We start from the raw sequence: 7871 nt of genomic DNA, 5'->3' as shown, positions 1-7871 counted from the left end.
ATTCAGAGAGGGAGCAGTGTGGTGGGTGGTTAAGGTAGCATGGATTTGGGGCTTAGTGGAGCTGAGGATAGGATATCAGTGCCAAAGTCATCAAATATATACTGGAGGAAGAGAGGAAAGAGGAGAAAAACATAAGCCAGTTACCAAAATAATTGAGGAAGATAACCCTCAGAGCCCTTGTGGTGAAAATTTTGCTAATATAATTTAAAGAAACAAAATTATCTACTTTCAGAAGTTGGAAGAAGACAAGAAAACTAAACCCCAATCAAGAGGAAAGAAGAAAAAAATAAAGATGAGTATAAATAAATGAAAATAGAAAATAGAAGAACAATAGATAAAAATCAACAAAACCAAAAGTTGGTTCTTTGAACAGATTAACAAAATTGGAAAATGTTTAGCTAGACTGACACAGTGAAAAAAAGACTTACATTATTAAAGCCAGAAATGAAAGATGGGTCTTTCTTACCTATTATTACAGAAATAAAAGGGATAAAATGGGATACTATGAAAAATTGCATGTCAACAGATTAGATAATGTAGATGAAAAAGACAAATTCCTAGGGAGACACAAGTGAGCACAATTGACTCATAAAGAAATAGAAAATCTGAAGAGGGCTATAATAAGTAAAGAGGTTGGATTCATAATAAAATAGAAGCCCGGACCCAGATGGCTTCACTGGTCAATCCTACGCAATGTTTAAAAAAACAAAACAAAACAAAACAAAACAAAAAAAAACACTAATTTTTTACAAATGCTTCCAAACAATGAAAGTGGAGGGGACACTTACCAATCATTCAATGAGGCCATTACAACCCTGACACCAAAATCATACAAAAACGTCACAAGAAAAGAAACTAAAAATCACTATCTTATATCAATATAAATACAAAAATCCTCAACAAAATATTAGTAAAATGAATCTAGCAGCATATACCAAGGATTATATACCATGGCTAAAAGGGATTTATCCGAGGAATGCAGTTACTTCTACATACAGAAATCAGTGTAACACACCATATTAAGAGAACAAAAGATAAAAATCACATGATCAACTCAATACATACAGAAAAAGTATTAGACGAAACTGTATTTTCTCACGATAAAAATACTTAACAAACTAGGAATAGAAAGAAAGCAGAAGGGAGATGATTTTCTTTTAAGAAACAAGGGACTAACCAGTGGCTCTTTACTGCCAGTTTGGAGGGCTTAGTTAATATTGAGAGTTGTATATTGGGTACTTTGTGGAATCTTTTGAGTTCTGTATGAATATCGTATATGAATGCTTTCTTGTTGAATTGGCAGAATTTAGTAGTGAAAATCTCCCCTGTCCTTCTTCTCTCCAACTAAAGTTTTTCAAGCTTCTTCTGAAAAATGTTAGATATGCCAAAAAAGCAAGAAATCATTTTTTTAAAAAAGAAAAGAAAATAATTGGTGAACAAATCTACATGAGAAATGTACGCGTGCTCGTTTCGGCAGCACATATACTAAAATTGGAACGATACAGAGAAGATTAGCATGGCCCCTGCACAAGGATGACACGCAAATTCGAGAAATGTAGGAATTTTCCATTCCTCACCTTCAAAAAACAATTAATATATAGTTACATAATTCAAGTTGTAGAAAATGGAAACTTTCCTCCAGGGATGTATTACGACCATGCCAATGAAATCTCATGGTTGGGATATGCCAACATGAGGAAACCACAAGTGACAAATTATATCAGTTCCAGAGATGGAGGCTGCTTTTGCCTGTTACTAAATAGAAAGCTTCAAGGTAGAATGTGTGTGGGTGTATTTTCATACACAAACTAAATGAAAATTAAATCAATTATCAGAATGATTCAAGCCCCAATTCCCCAAGGTTTCCTTCAATTAGATAATTGATGCAATTAGGTGAAAGGTTCTGGGGTAGACTTTTCTGGTCTGAATTATCTCAAATTACTCTAATTCTCCACTTCACTTTGATTATGTAGACCCAGCTCGTGCTCGAGTGTAAGTGAATTTAAGTAAGAGCTATGCTGCTAGTTTAGATAATTCCTTGCTACATGGGTATATTTTTTCCTTCCCATAAAATGTGATCTGCAGACTACGTTTATAAGCCAGTTTCAAGTACAAAACTACAGCTTTACATAATAAACATGTAGGACTTGCTATTTAATATATAACAGGAAACAATTACTGGAAAGGAATAGTTTAATAAAAGTCTGTTCTGGAGCGAGCACTGCTGCTTCCAATATTTCCCTCTTTTTGTTGGAGAGGCTAGGCTTGGGGACAAAGCTGACTCAAGAAAAATAATACAAATTTTATGTAGACTTGGCCTTAACTGAAATTAGTTTACATAAATAAGAGTCTATTGCATTGTGGTGGAAATACCTGATTATCTTCAGATCAGATTCTTAGCAATCTCAACCAGGTATCAAGTAGAAAGTCAGCGTAAAAGGACTCTGAGAAGTGATGTGCAACACTGCAGAAAAAGTGGCCTCAGGTCAGATTCTATTGACTTAGAATTGGATATAAATCATTACTTAGTAAGTTTGGATATCTTGGTTTTTTTTTCCTTGGTTCTTGCAATATGATATTAGATTATCCAAGTGTGGCAGGGGAAAAGAGAAAAGAGAGGGATGTTGTATTCCATACACTAGAAAGGATAGTGCCAGGAATAGAATACAGAATCTGGGGACAGTGAGTGTGGGAACAAATAGCCTAGAAAAACTTATCACAAGACTTGAATCTTCATCCAGAAAAGCAATAATTATGAAGTGATTTTAAGGATCATCTGTTTAAGAAGTCAGAGGAATATGTGGTACATTTTACAGATGGGTTTTAGCCTAAGTAGCTAAAAAGTAGTTGGTATCAAGGTATGCTTCAGGTATCTGGAAATTTTATTTACAAAGAACTACTAATTATCTGATGATAGCATTTAAACGATGTCATCACATCTCAAATGTAGACATTTAGAGCTGTCTGCTGATTTAATCTTGTCTGAAAGTAGACTTAGCAAAATATAAAATGTGCATGTCATTTGATTCTTCAATCCCAGTCTAGAAATTTACCCAGGGATATTACCACCTGAAGGGAAAAAGATGCATGTATGTTCATTGATCTCATTTTTTTCATCATAATGAGAAATTGGAATCACCACCAATGTTTAACCATAGGGGATTTGTTATGAAAATATTACGCGGCCATTAAACATGATGTTGTGGAGGAATATTTAGTGTTGCTTTTATAATATATTTTAAGTAAACATTTAAAAAATATTCAGAACAACAGAATATGTAAAGTGTGATCTCATTACCTCATTCCTTTTTTTTTTTTTTTTTGAGACAGGATCTCACTCTGTCACCCAGGCTGGAGTACTGTGGTGATCTGATCATAGCTCACTGCAGCCTTGAACTCCAGGGCTCCAGAAATCCTTCTGCTTCAGCCTCCCAAGTGGCTGGGACTACAGGCACATGCCACCACACCTGGCTAATTTTTTAAATTTTTGTAGAAACGAAGTCTTGCTATGTTGCCCAGGCTGGTCTTGAACTCCTGGCCTCAAGCAATTCACCTGCCTTGGCCTCCCAAAGTGCTGGGATTACAGGTGTGAGCCACTGCGCTGACCCTCATTTCTTTTTTATTGTATATATTTAAGGTGTACAATTTGATGACTTGGTGTATATATATACATATCCTATATAAATATGTATACACGCATTGTGAAATAATTACTACCATCAAGCTGGTTAATATATCTACCTCCTCACATAGTTGCCTTTTCTATTTTGGGGATGAGAACACTTAGTATCTACCCTCTTAGCAAATTTCAACAGTGCAGTACGATATTATTACCTATAGCCACCATGCTATACCTTAGATCTTCAGAACTTATTCATCTTGCATAACTGAAACTTTGTACCCCTAGAACAACATCTCTCCATTTCCCCCATCCTCCATCCCTAGTAACCAGCATTCTACTTTCTGCTTCTATGTGTTTTACAGAATTATAGATTCCACATACAAGTGAGGACATGCAATATTTGTCCTGTATCTGGCTTATTTCACTTAGCCTAACATCCTCTAGGTCCATCTAAATTGTCACAAATGGCAAGATTTCCTTCTTTAAAGGTGAATGATATTCCACTGTACATATATATGTTATCTCATTCCTGTGAGAGCTAAACAAATTTGTATGTGTTTAGCTCTAGAAGGATGTTTAGGAAGAAGCCTCCACTGCATTTAAAATATCGTGGTTTTAATTGTTGAATCGGAATGGTGAATGTACGAGTGTTCATGGTACTATTCTTTCAACCTTTCTGTATGTTTGAAAAATCTTATAATAAAAAAGTTGAACAAAAAAAAAACATAGACTAAGGTCACTAAGATGTTTCAAATTACAGGGTTTACTGATTTCTGAGGAAACTGATTACATTCAAACTGTGTTTAACTGTCAGGTATTATTGTGGAACCATTAATGTCAGCCTGTCCAAATATAATACCAGTGGGAGTAATTTCACAATTTCATGCCAGCTCTTCATTCCCTAATGTACACATCACTCCATGGGCATGCACAGTGCACATTAACTGAAGGCCCAGACTTTGAAAATATCTCCTACTCAGCTATACACAACATCACAGAACTCAGAGGGAATAGAGAATTTGCCTGGCAAAAATAAACGCAGCCTTTGATTTGCTTAACACTCAACAATGGGCTTCCGTGAATCTGGTAACTGGTTGTTTATGGAAAATAAAATGACAGTGATGACACCTATGGGAATAGGACCCGAATAATATACTCACTTTCCAACCACAAGCATTTCAAAATAAAAACCAAACTATCATTGCTACCTGATAGGCCCCCCAAAAGCCCATTTTTCACACTGTCTTTAATTATTAGTAAATTTGACTGTCTTTTCGTGTACTGGACTGAAAATTTTGGTATCTTTGGTAAATTGTTATTTATGTTGTTTCCCTACTTCTCTATTTGGATATTCACTTGTCACTGATATGTTAGTGCTCTTTGTACGTTATACATAATAACCCTTTTTAATGTGTGACAATGACTTTTCTCCAGTTTGAAATTTACCTTTACCATGGTGTTTTTACTATCTATAAGCGTTTTTCGTACTTATATATTTACGTCTATCAATAGCTTCTGCCTTTTATGCTGTCTTTGGAAAAGCATCCTCCACTCCAAGATTATAAAAATAAAATACTCACCGTTAAGTTCTTATAGTACTTTTAGTTTTTTTTCTTTTCTTTTTTTACATTTAAATCTTTAAATAATCTGGAGTTTATTTTGCTTTAAGGCATCAAATAGAATCTAACTTAATTTTCCCTCCAAATGACTTGCCATTTGTTCAGTATCATTTATTGAATAATTCTTCCTCTACCTCCCTCCCAATAGTTTCTCTGCATGCCAGTGAAAAGAAAAAGGTTACTTATTTTAATTTAAAGAAGTGGCTGGGTGTGGTGGCTCACGCCTGTAATCCCAGCATTTTGGGGGGCCGAGGTGGGAGGATCACCTGAGGTCAGGAGTTTGACACCAGCTTGGCCAACATGGTGAAACCCCATCTCCACTAAAATACAAAAAATTAGCCGGATGCAGTGGCACGCACCTGTAATCCCAGCTACTTGGGAGGCTAAGGCATGAGAATCACTCGAACCTGGGAGGCAGATGTTGCAGTGAGCCGAGATCGCGCCACTGCACTCCAGCCTGGGCGACAGAAGGAGACTCCATCTAAAAAAAAAAAAAAAAAGTGCTCTATGATTATTTACAAAACTCTCCTGATCCTGAGAATCGTAACCAAACTGGTAATTCCCCCATAAAAATGATCAGAGACATTTCTAATCTATCTTCAAGTCCTTTATTGACACTTTTGAGGTTGTTTCTTGGCAAATGTACCTTAGCAATGCTACTTTTTATTTATGTGGAATGAGATATATCTGTGGAATCATAATATTTCTGTGAAATATTGCTGGATATAAAAATCTTTTGTCTTTTATTGGCTTTCAATATTGTACCATGACTTGGCCAATTTACAAAGCCTACATTTAAGAATGAGCACCGGCCTGGGAGGATGCTTGGGTCCTAGTTTGAGTCTACTTCTTTCTGGCTTGTTCTGTGTCCATAGGCAAGTCAGTCACATATTTGAGTCTTATTTTCTTCATTCTCAACAAAATGAAGCGATTGTTTCTCTGGAATCTGAACGTTTCAGATTTCTTTCCATTTCAGCAGTCTACATTTTAAGTTCTTTGACACAGTTGCAAAAGTTTATGTCTTTGTACAAACTGCCTACAGGGAGAATCTGGCAGGTTTTTTCATTCAGGAGCAAATGGAGCAAGCACACACAGATATAGACCTTGTACTTTCATGTCCAAACGTGACTTTATGGATGGTACACAATTTTCCCTATCAATTAAGGAATAATTGATTGATTGCTACAGAGTGCGACAACCCCACACAAAGCAAACCAAGGATGTTCCCAAAGGCTTGACTCTCCTTTTACTTTAAAAGCGCACAAAGTACAGGCTGTACCCTATGCCACCGGGCACATGTCCGATTGACTTTTGAAAAGCCATAATATGATTTTTAGATAGAATCTAGGCTGTAATATTAAATCAGATAAAGCCGATCTTTAAATAAAATGCTTAACTTTTTTCATGTTTAATTTCAACATGCTGAAATATATTTTACAGATGAAGAGCTATACATTAGTATGAAAATCTGAGAATTTCTGGTTCCTATTAAAATGAACAAAAATAGGATGAAAGTATTGACTCACTTGATTATTTACTTCATATGGAAAGGACTGTGGGTGGTAGGCTTGAGGTATGACCAAGGACCAAACAGGGCTGCAAAAGTGAAATTGCCTGGCTCTGTCTCCATCACTTTTCCAATTCTTTCATATTGTATTTACTGCTTCACACAATACCTCAAGATGAAATGTCCGTAATTAATTTACAAAGCAAAGAGCAATTCTAGGATATTACAAATAATGTTAGATCATTAGCATTATAAATAGCAGACTTACGCATTAAACTTTAATTAGATTCTTTCTTATAAATCCAAGTAGCAATTTTGTGACTCCCAAATATGTGGCTTTTTATTTATTTATTTATTTTTGAGACAGAGTCTTGCTCTGTCACCCAGGCTGGAGTACAGTGGCGCAGTCTCAGCTCACTGCAACCTCTGCTTCCTGGGTTCAAGCGATCCTCCCACCTCAGCCACCCCAGTAGCTGGGATTATGGGCACCCTCCACTATGCCCGGCTAATCTGTTTATTTTTAGTAGAGACGAGGTTTCACCATGTTGGCCAGTCTGGTCTCGAACTCCTGATCCGCCTGCCTTGGCCTCCCAAAGTGCTGGGATTACAGGAGTGAGCCACCACGCCCAGCCCCAAATATGTTACTTTTCACAGAATAATCTTGCTAAACAACTCTGGGCTACAGAATTTGAGTCAGATGTCATTTTCTCATCTGCTGTTGTCCAGTACATTGAGAACATTGCCTTTTTTTGTAGGGTTAAACATAGGGCAGTGAGGCTGCCTCTAGCAAAGCCTGCATCTCTCTCTATCTTCAGGAGAGAGAATGAGAACTCCAGCCATTTGCCAGCTAAATCAGGCCAACATGTACCTGTCCCTGACTATGCAGAAATGAAAAAACAAAATGAATTTGGATTTGATGTTTCATGAATCTTAGGAAACAGCCTTGCTTCTTAATTTGTTAGTACTCACTAAAACAGCTGGTAACAGGATGGACCTATACATTTAACATTTTTCTCTGTCATATCTAGAGCAAGGATCATACTTTTCCTGTTTAGTCTCCATAATACCTCTACTTGGTATGTATTATTATTCCTATTTTACAGATACAAAAGCTGAAATCCAG

The 7871-nt window shown here is 36.4% G+C and overlaps 1 non-coding gene across 1 annotated transcript; it reads left to right on the top strand.

The window, feature by feature from the left end:
- The first annotated feature begins 1461 nt into the window (after positions 1–1461).
- LOC129025469 (U6 spliceosomal RNA) lies at positions 1462–1568 on the top strand. Its single transcript, XR_008497225.1, has one exon. It is a non-coding gene; the product is annotated as a U6 spliceosomal RNA (small nuclear RNA).
- The last annotated feature ends 6303 nt before the right edge of the window (positions 1569–7871 follow it).

The sequence above is a fragment of the Pongo pygmaeus genome, chromosome X, assembly GCF_028885625.2.
Source record: "Pongo pygmaeus isolate AG05252 chromosome X, NHGRI_mPonPyg2-v2.0_pri, whole genome shotgun sequence".
Classification (NCBI taxonomy): Eukaryota; Metazoa; Chordata; class Mammalia; order Primates; family Hominidae; genus Pongo; species Pongo pygmaeus.
The sequence above is the reverse complement of the archived record's forward strand: the minus strand, read 5'-3'. Positions and strand labels throughout refer to the sequence as shown.